Below are 15,183 nucleotides of genomic sequence, written 5' to 3'. Positions count from 1 at the left end.
GAAATGCATCGCAATTTTATTTCGTTATTAGGTTAGCCGTAGATCGGCGCTTCCTAAACTTTCTCCATTCGCGACCGTATTTCGTGGCCTCGGAAAATTTTACGCCATCTCAGTTACAAACGCAAAGAGGAACGTAAAATAAATATACAAATAAAATATCAGTCGATAATAAATCAAAGGAGAATCGTTTTTGAAGAATTCTTGGTTATATTTGCAATTTTATCGCTTATTACCGCTTATTAGGATAAAACTAAATTTAGTTTTCTTCTTGCTCTTCTTCCGTTATGTTGCACGTCCAGTTAACGACGCGATCGTTAGCCACGGTTTTGCTTATATCTAGATATCGTGTCACGTGTCCATCGATCAGACAAGTTTCAGAAGGTTTTCTCAGCTTGCTATTCGAACGGAGTACTTTCTCCAGTTGCCCGGGAATTTTGAATCTGTTGCGCGATTCGTCCGACTTTCTGCATTTTATAGTTACGTGATCGTCGCAACACGTCGCCCACGAAACGAAGCAAGTTTCGTTCCACGCGCTCTTTCCAATAACGTATACCTGAGCTACGAGATATCTGCGCGGATCGATTAGAACGAGACACCCTGTACGTATAAAAATTTCTTACGGCAACTGTTGAAATACCTTGGCGAAACCGCCGTGTCATGTAACACGGAAATGCCAGTAAATTTGGAGAGCAAGCTTATCCACCCTACGACAAAGGAGACCGCCGATATCGTCGCATAAAGAACGAAATCAGATCCAAGGGTCGACGAGTACGCATAACCGAAGGAGAATACAGAGAAACAGAGAAAGCCGAGTCGGCTCGTCGAAATGTTTGTTCAATGGTTCGATCGTACACCGTCGGCTGGAGGTCTTAATTTACCGTGGGGGAAATCCCCTGATCCCAGGACGTTGGCAACACTGCGTCCCACCGTTATCTTCCTATCGTGTATTTTTCTTAGCCGCACGCGAAAACGACATCTCGCTCGCTTCCTCTCCATTTCCCGGCGAAACGACGCGAAACACACTCGTTTTCCCCCGATCTACACCGACGGCGACGACGACGACGACGACGACTGTTACCCGCCGGTTGGGATCGGGAATTTATTCCTCGGCTGCTAGCAGAACAAAGAAGATGGTCGAACGAGCCAGACCAAAAGGCGCCATCTTTCGATACGATGGCGTGACACTCGTAAATCTGGCTTATCGTCGAGATCCGAAAGATTGCTGAGCTTAGGTAATACTAAGTATGGTTTATTACTAGGGCGCTAAGCTTTCTGCGTAATTGTACGTTGGACGCGTTAAAGGAAAATACCAGATGGATGATTGATCACCGGCTGTCGAGAAGAGTTTTTCGTCCTTTGGAAATTGAGGTTAAGGTAGTTCTCAACTAACTGTGTTAGTCGAGTTGGAAGTTTGTTGATGGACGATGAATAAATAAAGGTGATATGATATTATGGAAATGATAATGGTAATTGTTAACGTCATTTATATTTATTGCTAAAGGTTAAATGTCGATATAAATAATCGCAATAGGAAAGTAGAATGTTATGTCGACTAGCGTAGTGGACGATAAAACGTTTAATAACCGAAGCAAATAATTTTCAGGAACAAGAAGAGGAAGTTCGAACATTGAAATTGTATTTATCGAAAGAAAGGGAAAGTTATATTGCTGACATTCGAGTACATATACGGGTGTTAACGCCTTGCGACCAAGCTGGAGCCTAAAACTCGTGCCGCTGTATACGTCAGTCAGTAAATCAGCCTTTCCAACTATGCCAAACCAACAGCCGCGATCGTAAAACTCAATGCCTACGATCCGATAGTTTACCAATAGTTTACCCGCCGAACAAGGTCTCCCATACCATAGCAGCGCCAACATTTCCAAAAACTCGTCCAATCACACCGCATCGGTCGTACATAAATATTCTGTTAACTCGATTAGGATCGAACATAGCTTCGAGCTTCATGATTATTTGATCATTTCCATCCACTCGTTTATCTCGTTTTAATCTGTCGGTCGATGAAGATGAAGTAACGAACACGAACTCGACGTGTTTTTACGTTCAAGAATAAATGATATCGTATCGAAATTTTCACGAACTAGAATGATAGAAATCGATTTATTTTTCTATCGATCTCTTTGAAAGTAATTTCGGCATGAAACTTTTTAACCACCTCTTTTGCGACCTCTTCGAAAAGCGTGTCAACTAAAACGTGTGGCAGAGAGTAAGCGACGATTAATTTTATTACCGAAAAGTTACTCGTCGTAACGCGGAATATCGTCATTTCTTCGTGACGAGTATACTCGTCGATAACAGCCAGCTGGTTAATCAAGGGATGACAGATATCCAATGACATAGTGCGTTGTAACATAAATCGTACAACTTGCGACGAAACTCAAGCAAGCGAAAATAATTCAAACGCAAAAGCAATAGTCAAGCGTGTTATTCGATCGTCCTGTTTAAACGCATTATCCTCCAGACGAAGATCAGACAATTAATTAACGCGATGACGTTGATACGCGAGCCAACAAACATCTCTCAGCCATGTTTCTTCGTTAAGAAAGTAGCGAGGGAAAAAGTTTCGGGGCAACGTCGTTGGGATTATGGGGCGTCGCGGCGCGAGGATCACCGTGTACCCTGTTGTACTTCGGTGTTTTACAGCCACGCAAGAAAGCAATGGCGGTGCCTTGCCTCGAAAGACGAAACAAGAAGAAAGCCGTGTTGGCCTTGCGGAGTCTGCAAACGCGTCGAACAAAGCCTCGCAAAGCTTAACTGGCTCCGGTCAATGGAGATTTATCTCAGTTCTAGTCTGATTTCTGCAGGTTTCTGCGCTCTTAAAGGCAGATTCTCGCGTACGAACAACGACGAGTACGAACGATTTTTATGAATCTTTTTAGGCCAACCGCTGCTTATTAGGAATTAGATCTTTTTGCGATGTAAATATTGAGTTGACAACTAAATGATCGCGGATTTTGTCATTAGGTGGTAATGACAAACAGATCGCTGTTCGGGTACAAAGGTAACTTTTGTTTTATTTCAGTTCTTCTTATCGTTTATCGTACCAATAGTTGCCGCGTTAAATCAAAGACTAGAAAATCTGAGAAGCGTAAAACTTGAAAAGACTAAAAAGCGTGGAGTAAAGAATCCCTTGGACGAGTCTACGGGTGGTCCGTAAGTACGCTATTGGTGCACAGCTGATCGCTCTCCCGCGTCCAGAAACCGTTTCAACGAGGCAAATATCTTGGCGGGAGCAGCGTTTCGTAAGTCCCTGGAGAATCCAATAGAAGAAAATGAAATGTAATGCGCAGATATTACGAAATTAAATTCCGAGCATACGTGGATCATTTTAAAACACCATGTATTTAGTTGAAACAATTTTCACACAACTTTGTACGTACTTCCTAACAATTACGTAATTTTGTCATTATTTATTTTTGTTGGAAGAATCGTTAGTTTCGGAAGAAACAAAATTATTTAACGAGTTCCTCCGATTTTGAAACAGTTTGTTCGTTAAAAATTCCATCTGCCTTGTCGTATGGCATTTATTTATTTCAGCCTGGTGAAATATCGAATATAATTGAATCTAGTTTTACGTACAGTTTATAAACATGAAATAAAGCTAAAACTAAACTTACAGGTAACTGCAATACCATAAAAATAGATTGATTCTTTCAACATTCGTCCTCTCTATCTCTAAGTACTTTATCACTGTACAAACATTCTCCCTATTACGCTTCATTCGTCCACTCACTTATTCCTCCATTCCGCCGCTCGTTACCTATTTATTCTTTTTTCTTCTTTCTTGCTCGCGCTTTATTTCCCAATAATTGCGGTTTTCTTCGCTTGACTTCTGTTTCTACCGCCCTCTGTTCGTGTTACGAGAACTTAGCAAAGACAACAAGCAGAAAACCAACGAATGAAAAAAGAAAGAAAGAGGAACGAACTAAATAATTTGTTTCACGTCCAAATAGATCGAAACACACGAGTTCCTCGGCCTTGTCTTCCGCTTTCTGCTCCTGCCCGTTTGTCCGCCACGAAATCCTATTAGAAACAACACGAAAGAAATCAGCCGGTTAAAGGGGAACGTACAAGAGCAAATGCTCGACCATCGAGCGACAAGTAATTTTTTGAACGCCCGAATAAATTAAAGTACCCTGGTACCGTCCTGTAAGTGTTAAGTTGTCGTTGCCAACAGCAGAGAAGAGAGGTGAAAAAGGCCGTTAAGTGTTTTTCAGAGCGTTCGCGTCGTCAACAACCCTCGCTCCTTTCTCCGTACGCTTTTCCACTGCTCGCTTCTTGTTCCAGCGTACTTCCGCTCGAAAAATTGGCCCATTCCTTGCCTAAGTCGATTCGTTAGGGAAGCAAAGTGGTAATTTGGAGGACGTATCTTCGGTAAGATTGATCGTACGATGGAGAATAGGCAGGATCGTTATTGGATAGCGACGCAGTTCCAGGTTGACAGTGAATAAGATGTATGGTACGATGTTGGGTTTTTCTGAAGAAACAGAACCTCCAGAGTCTAGTCTAACGTATTTATGATTGTCCGCTCTGTTTGGTAAAAATGAAACGAATAAAATGGCTAAACTGTAGGATCAGCGACTAGTCTGGAAGCCGGAGGGTCTTTCGAATAACAGTCGAAAATTCTTGATCGTTCGAATCGAGGAATATTTTACACAGGCTGGGCAATAATACGTTTAATACGACGTTTTTAAACGATCGCAGGAATGTCAGCGATCTTTCTTTCCTATTTAAGATCATAAATGGTCAGATCTCGTTTGCTACTCAGTTGCTACAGCTTGTTTTTACTTTTAGAATGAATCACGCACGCTATGGGTATAATTTCATTACGCTACCGTCAAACCTAACAATGGCTCCAGTGTCCCAATTAATCGAATACTAAAACTTAGCCAAAACATTTCCGGAGCAGACCGATCTTTTCTGTGACTCTGCTCTACGTTTCGAGAAATCTTTGGATCAAGCTGGACGCACCGTTGTTGAACCATATTTTAGGTACTGTAGCAATTTGTAATTGCATATTTTCTGCGGCTATATATTTTATAATACGTGGCTATCGTTGCTTCTTTTCTCGCGCTTTTCTTCTTTCGTTCATGTGATACTCTTTTTCGTGTATGTCAAATGGACTGGTTTTACAATTTTATTTTAAAATTTCTACTTCGTGTTATATTTTTTTCCACAATGGCATAATGACTTTCGCAATATAATGTATAAATAATATAATGAATTTTATTTTGTTTTTTATGTGTTCAAACTGAAAATAGTGAAATTTTGTATCGAGGCTACTTATAACAATACCAGTGAAAATGACTGGTACTTGTCAAAGTGTAAAAGGGTGCTGCGATCTGTTTAACCAGTTTCCTCGTTTCTACAACTTGTCACACGTTTTTCACAAATTTTTATTGCGTATCATTCGATATCAGTTATCAGGAAAATTCTGGATCGCTGGATCGCTAGATGCTAACATTAGAAATACCACAGCAGTCAAAATGACTGTTTCTACAATTTTATAAACCCTCGTTTAGGGATCATGGTCCCAGATGTCAGACGTCAACGAGAGCCGTAAATTCCCGTTACGATTAGATAATCGACGCCACGAAATGATCGATCCCCTGATTTCTGTTACGACAATAGGTTCAATTGAATTTACACTGAATTAACAGGTATAAATTAATGTTTATTCCAACAACTTTGTATAGAAGATAGTTACACTGATGCGTATGTATAAGTTAAATAAGTGATTGATTTCAGGATAGAACCCGATAATGACATGTTGACTATTCTAACGACGAAGAATAAGCAAGTTAAAGTGGCGATGCTGTGTCGGAGGAGAGCTAGTGATGGGTGTGTCTAAAGCAAGGGACCATCGGATTTGTTCATGACAATTTTGGTCAGGAAAGTGAGGGCAGTAGACTTGCTTCTGATTGGATGAAAGAAGGTTGATGGACTAGGAAGGATCTTAGCCGCCCTCGATAGATAGTTGCTAGTGTAAAGTATCGTACGTGAGAAAAACTAACTTTCCCGTGTCTTCCCGTAGCAAACAATAGGCTTTGGAAACGAGTCAGTAAAAAGATGTTTGTACGATCTGAAGGACTTTAGCTAGGAAATGCCTGAGATTTATGATAGGTCCTTAAGACTATTGAGGCTATGCTGTAAGGACGTGCGGACATCTGGTTGCCATCCTGCCCGCGGTGTGTGGCCTGATCTAGGTAGAGTGTCGCTCGACGTAACACTATCATACAGTAGTAGATTATTAATAAACAAAATGCTATTGTTGCCGTGAGTATTTATTCATATCCGTGTGAAATTCTTTATGCAAGACCCTACCAACGCGCCGAGCCGCGTGTTATATCGTAGCGCACGTTAACGTTGTTAATTGCAGCGTGCAAGTTGTTAATCGCAGAATTTCTCTGCTCCTAGCAACTTCGATAGAGAAATAAAGAATTTGGAGGAAAGGAGCGATCGTAACTGGAAGCTGCAAGCAATTTAAGCCCATGTGAAGGTATAACTGCGCGAATGTCTCGAGAGATTCAAAAGCACCCACGTAAAAATCATATCCGTGGCGTTAAAAAGATAAAAGAGGTATCTGTCGAGCGAGACACTAAAGCGGGATATAAAGGACGCTAGATATCACCGCATCGCTATCACCGGCAACGTCCTACCAGTTCGTAACCCGGCCATTACGCGAATTTCGCCGTGAAACCTCCTAATAAAGTCCGGAATAAAAGAAAGGAGCGAGATTAACGAAGAAACATTTTGCCAGAGATTCGTTGCGCGCTAAGTAAAAGTATCCCGGTGGCCATTAAGAGCGGCGTTCCGCGCGGAAACACGGAAAACATTTGGACAACCGCGGCGTCCGTGACGTTTCCGCTGCGTGTACATCTATTAACGACGCCATTTGTATGTATAATGTTCCGTTTTACCAGGCTTTTCATTTCCACAAGGATTTTCCGGCCCTTGCGCTACACAGCCTCGTCCTTCTCTCTCTCTCTCTTTTCCCTGCTTTCCACTATTCTTTCGTTTCAGTCGTCGTTCAGACCAGAGGGGAGAGAGAGAGAGAGAGAGAGGGGTCGGGGTGTGAAATTACGTTTTAACTCAAAGCTTGTAACCGCTGACGGACACCGGAAACGGGCGTAATATTTTCCGAAACGAGGCACCTTTATGCGAAGCCAGAAACGCGTGAATAAGTCGTTTCATCGCTGTTCCACCCTCTAAAATCTCATGCCTGTTTCTACTTTTGTCCCGTGGTTTTGTCTTCCCCTGTTCTCGTCTCTGTTCGCGTTAATCATCGTCGAATTAAGCCGTGTTCCGGCTCATTTGTCCGATCAAGCGGATCTTCTCGTCCAATTATTTAACGACGTGTCGAATTGACGAGAGAACGTAACGTTGGATGGGCTGGAATTATCGGTTCCGCGAGTCAGAAGCGGATGATGATCTGGATCGCGCGATAGGACCACGTTCAAGCTGCAAATGGATAATGGATCGAACGTGTCGTAGTATGTTTTATCGCGATCTCGTGATTTTCTGTAATTTTGTTCGAATCCGAAACGATAATAAATGGAATAATCTCGCGAAGGGCTTCGAAACCATGATATTCCCGTCCTTTCTGACAACCAACGCGCGAAACGAGCCTTCGTTGTTCTTTAAAATAACCTCAGCTTCCCCGTGTAGCGTCTAAAGGCCCAGCGTATCGGCGAAATTTTCGTAAAATCGAACCTGAAACCTGAACCTATCGTTGCTAACTAAACTTTCGCTTCGACGGATGTAAAACATGGAAAAATGAAGATCAAAATATAACATTTCCAGAGTTAAGGCGAGTAATTTATTAAATGCTGTTATTTCTATGAAATATGCTCGCGACGATCGGCAGCCTGTTAAAATTTCGGGGCAAAAAGAATCGACGTGCGTTGGACCGTGTTTGGTTGGTTCGATGCGTTGGCAGAACCGATGATCGTTCCACCAAACAAAGGCTATATCATTTTCGATGGTTGAACGTACCTCGACTAGCGGGCAGAACAATAAAACGAGAATCCTCTGCCGTGGTTTACACGTTCCCGACTGTACCACGACTGTAGCCGCATTGCGTCAAGCAAAACAAGTGCAGCTTGCAACGCAGAACGCACACGTGCGACCACGATCGTGCCTGCCCGACAAAACGATCGGTAAAAATATTTTCTATTCTGATCTGTGTGTCGTGACCACGAAAAAAAAAAGGGGAAAAAAACATCAGTTTAATTGCAACGCATACTCGAAGCGGTAAGCCTGGGAGATTTTTTGTCAAAAACCGTGCTGCGTTCAAGTTTGCGTATTTCGAGTTCGTAGATTAAAATTCAAATCCGAAAACTCGAAATTCTATTTGGATACTTCGATTTGAATTCGAAGTTCGTCGGTCTACGTACACGTGGCATTTGGCAATTCAGATACGACGAGGAAAGCATGGAGGTGAATTTAAAACTCGGATTTAAGTTCGCACATTGTCAACGCGATCTTGAAAATTTGGACGCGAACTTAAAACTTGAATTTCCACTTCGAGACGTAGATCTGTACTTTGAAATTCGAATTTCCAATCTAATTTTCAACTTGACAATTTGAATTTCAGTTCGAAGATCCGAATCTGAATCCCAAGTCGAATTTCAATTTGAGCTTCAGTTTGAATTTTAGATATCGAATTTAGATTTAACGAAAATTCGGAACGAGGACAATTTTGAATATGAAATGACGCGCGAGGAAAATTACACCTTCTGCAAGTTTTCCGTTTCACCGACGACATTTCGATCCATTTACCGTCCTTCTACCTCGCGTCTTCCGTTCCAAAGTAGGAACAAACGAAGCGAAGTTAATAACAAGTCCTCTCCAGAACAAAATGCGTACCATTTCTTCCGCTCGTATTATCCGCTGCCTTTGTTTCTCGAGTTTTCCCAACGCCGCTGATTTTTCAGTCAAAATAACTGTTTCTCTGTGCGGGGCGAATTATCGTGCTAGTAATTTCGCGAGCAAACGAGACTAATTTTTTCGTCGCTCGGGGCACGTGCAACAGAATTCTAAAAAGGCCACCTATCGGCTTATTCAAATCTAAACGATAAAAACTGCTATTCAGAGTTGGTCGGTGAGCTAAGAAAATTGCTAGAATAAATAAAATCTACAATTATAATAATCCATGCGACTCGTTGTTCCTCGAGAACGAGCGATTAACGAAATCCGCAATTATCTAATCGATACGTTTCAACCTCGCGTGGAAAAATTTCTCTTCGTGTTATCCTCTTGCCATTAGAAAGATACGAGCAATAAGGAAAATCCACGATTATGCTAGTAATTGATAAGATTGACTGATCGATTTATTTCTGTTTCAGAAATGAAACTGGCGCGCGTGACAGTGGAAAAAGATCGCCGATATTTCTGAAAAGCTTTACTTGCATTCGTGAAGCACGGGTAAGCTATCGAGTAATTTCGCTTATTTACTTATTTTTGCTAATGTTAAACCCTGGTTCACGATGCGTAACACGTGTTTTACTATGATACCGACGATAATCGTGGAGCGTAGCTAAGTTAGAGGAAGAAATCGAATGCGGAAATTGGTAAGCAGAATTAGCAAAATAAAAGAAGTCGAGCGGAAGGAATGACGGAGGCTTATTAAGGTTAAAGAAATCGAACGAAATCCCATAAGACCGAGGAACAGGGAATATTTGCATATCCTCTCAGATGGAATTTCCTTGGTAGATGAAATTTCGGTTTCTGTTCCGTGAACGGTGTAAAATGCTGGTTGCTCGCCACGGCAAGAAGCCGAGAAAAGCCGGGGAATTACATCCGTGTTATGGGATCTCGGTGAAAACGTGGGAAACCGACCGATGGGATGCGTCGACGCTATTACGGGAAAATCCTCTGACGTTCATAGATAAAGCTACTTACACGTGTACTACACTTTCGCTCGTAAATACACGGCCACTTCGTTCCATTTTATTATTATTATCATCGTTTATTTATCGATATGTGACTCTTCGTTACAGCGAGCGCGGAGTAACGTAGTACAACAGAACATGAAATAAAATTACGCACAGCGAATCGTGAAGGGAACAGACCAGTTCACACGGGATCGCGCAATTGGTTTTTAGAGTTACGTAAGGCGATGTGAGCAGAGTGTTTAAATGCGCTATACAACGCAAATAAAGAGCCACGTGTTTCTGCTAACAACGCGTGGATCGCTCAAATACACGCGTTACTAAAATATACGAATCAATTTAGCAAGACGTCGTCAAAGTGATAGAACGTAAGACGGGAAAATACGCGTTGGCATTGAGGTGTAGAAAACGTATGACGTAGAAAGAGGAAAAAGGGATAAAGTTATACGTGGGAGGATCTAATCCGGAACTAACCGAAACCTTTAAATTCCGTATACAGTTGGAGCTTTTACCGGCGAACGAAAGGGAGCTTCCGCCATGTCTGCCTTCTGTCTTCCGCTCTATGAGCGAAACAGAAAAACAGGAAAGTCGTATCAGATTTGTTTGTCTATTTCTGAATACTCTTTATCTTTTGAATACGTTGCGGAACGATACTGTTCCAATTCCAGTGTAAAGTCGCGGTCGAGTGGAAACGTCGACATTGAGTTGCGGATCTTCGTGCGTTTCTCCAGAATTCTCAAGAATTTGAAGACGCAACGACGCGTAAGATGCGTCATAATAGGTAGAAACACGTCAAGCGTTACGATTGTAGTACTCGTTTTAATATTTAAAAAGCGAGACGATAATTTACCTAGATTCGATCGTTTTAAGCCTCGGCCGACTATATGATTTTTCATCAACGTGGTTCACGTAACGCGCGATTTCTTATCGTTTTTTGGATTTTCAGAAAATCTGACAACATTCCGAGGTACTTGTTATGGTTCCTAGTTTACCATTTAATTAAAGCGACGCTTTAGCCAAATTCTTGCGATAAAAATGAACATCTCAGGCAATGTTATGGAAAAATGGGAATTTGTTTGGTGATACGTAGCTTCGTAATAAACAAATATCGACGGAAGTTGTTGCATTTGTATTTTGAGATCTAAATTTGCGAAATTTTCGAGCGGATGATTTACTATTGGGAATTATTTTGAGACGTTATTTTCAAAGATAATATATGTAACGATTTATAAGAATTGAAAGATCGTAAGAGCTAAAATTGTAAGAAAGTTACAAGACATACGAGACGAACAATTTACAACGTACAATTTTTCCAACGTTGGCATTTGCTTGCCCAAGGACTTGACTGGACGACGATACGAATCGCTGAGGTTCACGGTGTTCACTTTCTCACCTCGTGGTATTCAGAACCGAACTGAACGAAAGCAAACGGTATTTTATCAGTCGCAACTTCGCAAGTAGCGAGAGCCACGTAGTCTGACACCTTCGTTTCAGAGAAATTAAACGATGAAAAGCGTGGAGCTCGGCGACCTATTATATCGGTGTAGAGTTCATTGTATTCGTAAAATAAATTTGCATAAGCCTAGCCGTAGCCGTAGTCGTTAGAAGATCATCGTGCTAACGTTGTAACAACGAGACCATTGAGATTTCTACACCAACGTTTCCATAGAATTATCTATCGCTAATGTAATAGGTGAAATTAAAATTACCAAATGCCAAGAATACGTTTCGCGATACGCATGGGGACACGAGCGATATGAATTCTGGTCGGCGATAACGCGACTCTTGGAGATACAGTCGTCGTCGTCGTCGTCAGGTTCATTTTTAGTCGTATCGACACGTGTGCATGTTGGAAATGTTGGAATATCGCTGGCAGCGGGGCTCGTTAACAGGGCGGTCTGAAAGCGGCTGCACGACGGTTATTTTCAGCGTATTCAACGTCTTTTTCATGCACCCCTGTCCCTGAAAGGGATATTAAGAGAAACGGTCTCGAGTCCCACCGAACTGAAAAGGATGTAACCCGCGCGAAACTTGGAACGCTACTTCTCAAAGAATTTTAATTCACCGGGTCCGTATGAAAAATAAAGGAAGAAAAAGAGAGAGAAAAAGAAAAACACGCGGAGAGATATAATAGAGCTTGGGTGGTAAATGTCACTTTCTCTTGCATGCGCGCCGCTAACGAGAGGTAAACGACGACCTTACGATAGTTTCAGGCGATCACGTACCACCACGCGATGGGCGAATGCCGTCTCGTAGGAGCGAGTGTGTTCGTTTTGCAATGCACTTGGCTGATGCGCGCCACCGATGACGAGAATTACGTTGATTTCTTTTAGTGTCGCGTTATACTGCGCGAAAGGTTTACGTCGACGTGAAAAGCGTGCTGTTTTGTTTCAGCGAATTACGAGATTATCGTCTTGCCGGTTTCGTATCGCTTTTTCACGTCTTGTTTATGTAACGAGATATGGAGAAATCGATGAAAAATGGAGTTGATCGATTTGCCTTCTATTTTGGATGGATACTGTTAGAAAATTAAAAGATCGCGAGGTTCCTCGATTATTTACTCGAGGGAATACATTTCTTAGAGCTGGATCAGACTTTGGTATTTATTACGAAATTTGGAAGATCGCGAGACACGTCGGTGACTCAGGTACTCTGTAAACTCACCCTAATTTCTCTTCAGAGATAAATCGATTAATATTAGACAGGTACTGAGTGGTCGAAATGAGATTCGTAGATTTTACTCTCGTAGAGATTTCTGTATAGATTTGGAACGATGCATTTGCAATCATATGAATTGTCATTTCGAGTTTCGTGTCTCGATCGCTTGGACTCCAACTCTGAAACTACAATAGGAAGAGAGTACGAACGTAATTGTCATTTCCTTGATAAGATGCATAAACACTGTACGTTGGAATTGATTATTTCTCGCCGTCGAAGAGATTTTGCGCACCTGACGATATTTACTCGCAATCTCAAGAAGATTTTAAAAGAAGATTTTTGTCATCCGAGAATACGTAATCGCATTCGTGTTCGTTACGATATCCTACCCGAATCGAAGAAAGTATCGGCCCGAAAGGTGAGTCACGTTGGAAAATATCGATCGATGTTAGCAATTGGCCAACGATAAACGAAGTAGAACGTGTACGTACGAGAAGGAACATAGGAAAAATGTTTGGGTAGCCGGCGTGTAACTCGCGCGAGCCAATTTATTTACGATCGGCTACTTTATTGTCTACAAGGGTACCAGGCCATTAATTGCGGCTTTTAGTTCAATTATTTCTACGGTGCGCCAGCATGGGCCTCGCCGACGGGAAAGAAGTCGATAAACGACCTGTTAATTTGTTGTAACTTAACCGATTCCACGACCGTATGCGGTACACAGGCTCTCTCGACGTGGCCACTAAATGCCACCGGGAACCGGTTTCCCAACTGTGTGCACGACTTAGGACGCGCGCGCCTTTGCCGTTGTTCAATTTATGTACGTTCCACTGTCGACACGCTCCGCTACAAAGGTGACTCGCGTTAATTGCGTTTATCTTTCCTCGAACGATCGCTCGAACGATAGCGTCTTTTGGGCGAAAAAGATCTGCTCGCGTCTTGACAGGTGCAATATAAGTATTTAGATCGATGGCTGGTGTGTGGTAATGAACTTACAATTGGATTCTTGGGCAAATGAGGAGATCGGAGCTGTGAGATTTCGAACGAGCCGAGGATTCAGCCGAATATAACCACGAAATTTCATATTTGCAACTTTCGCGACGGTGAGATGCCGTGATATTGGTTTTTCGGGTTTTTCGCACTTTGCGCAAACGTTGCAGTCTATTTCTTCGGGACAGATTTGAAGCTATGGATTTCAGATCCCACGGCCTGTGATCTGACCGAAAGTCGTTTAATTTGATCGGCGAAACGTATGAAAAGATCCCGAAGGATAGGCTGCCGAGTCGGATTGACGTTCTTCCCGGTGTCCCTGTTCAAATTGTTCGATGGTTCCAAAGCTTAAGCTCAAAATAATCGAAACTTTCATGTATCGTTCGAAACCACTGAATTTTACTTCATACAATTTTTATCCATTTTCTACCGTTTCAAAATTGCGAAGGGCATCCTGCGCATTAGTGGATAGTAAAAACGTTTTATCAACGGAGTTGAAATTGCCTAAACATCCGCGTGGTTACAAGTTGTGTAATTTATATTCATCGAATTCTCTTCATTCGCTTTACGAATAAATAACATTATCGGTGGAAAGGAATAAAAATATTGACTAGTCGTCGTTGTAATTTTTGCTCAACTCTGGCTTTTTTCCATTCGAAAATACGCGCGTAGCGACGCGACGCGGAACCACGTGCGCGTGCGCACACGCATGCGCGTGAGGATGCGCCGCTCGCAACGGGGAATCCTGCAGAGACGCTCGCATATATCTGCGAGCCAGATCTCTTCCTCCCATGTCTCACGTATGTTTTACGTGACTACATGCACGCGTGTACGTATTCGCAAACTATGAATCTCCCTCGGCGAGAGCAAGGAAAGTTGTGTATACGTCCACGACTTCCTGGTTTGCACCTGACCGTGCCGGGACTAATTAAGGAAAGCGTTTCCCCGGTGCGGTACGTCTGTTCCCTGTCGCGGCTGCATAAAGCCGGGAATTCGATCGAAAATCAACGATAACGGAGGGTAGATACGCGGTCGTTTTATGGTTTGAGGGTTTTAACGTCTTGACCACGATCGATATAATTAAATAGAAATTTATTTCGCCTATTTCCTAAAAATTGTAACCAATATCTTCTTCTATATAGTTTTGAATATTATACGCATTCTGTGTACTTTTACGCATATTTCTACACGATACGAAGACTCATTTACAGTTTTGTAATATAAACGGAATACATTCTATGTAATAACACGAGGATATTATACGAATGCTGTATGCTAATCCGATCGAGAAAAAGCAACGTAGATTTCTGCGTTTTATTGTCTATGAAATTGTTAAATCCATTTCGACGACTTGCCACAACTGCGATCCGCGAAAGCGGATCTCGGGGTGTTTGCATTGGAATAGGAATAGACTCGTTGTCGATGCTGCTACGTTCGTCTTCGAAATTGTAAACGACTATGTAGACTGCTCGGGAATTCTCCACGTATTAAAGCTCGATGCTCCTTCGAGGACGCTTGCGAGATTTCCCTTGTTCCACGCATCTATGCGCATGATCAACTACGCCTGTAACAGTTGTATTAATCTTATATGTAAGCATAGCAACTCGCTCGCACACAGGCTACG

General features: G+C 42.2%; 1 protein-coding gene and 1 long non-coding RNA gene across 2 annotated transcripts in view; both read left to right on the top strand.

Moving 5' to 3' along the window:
• The window catches only part of LOC122573726, a 179,497-nt gene that overhangs the window by 78,813 nt on the left and 85,501 nt on the right, over window positions 1-15,183 (top strand). The window lies entirely within an intron of this gene.
• On the top strand, window positions 915-6,894 carry LOC122573770. Its single transcript, XR_006318819.1, has 5 exons — window positions 915-1,232; window positions 1,303-5,010; window positions 5,541-5,678; window positions 5,767-6,224; window positions 6,436-6,894. It is a non-coding gene; the product is annotated as an uncharacterized LOC122573770 (long non-coding RNA).

Source organism: Bombus pyrosoma, linkage group LG12 (assembly GCF_014825855.1).
Source record: "Bombus pyrosoma isolate SC7728 linkage group LG12, ASM1482585v1, whole genome shotgun sequence".
Lineage (NCBI taxonomy): Eukaryota > Metazoa > Arthropoda > Insecta > Hymenoptera > Apidae > Bombus > Bombus pyrosoma.
This window is presented reverse-complemented; position numbering and strand designations above follow the sequence as displayed.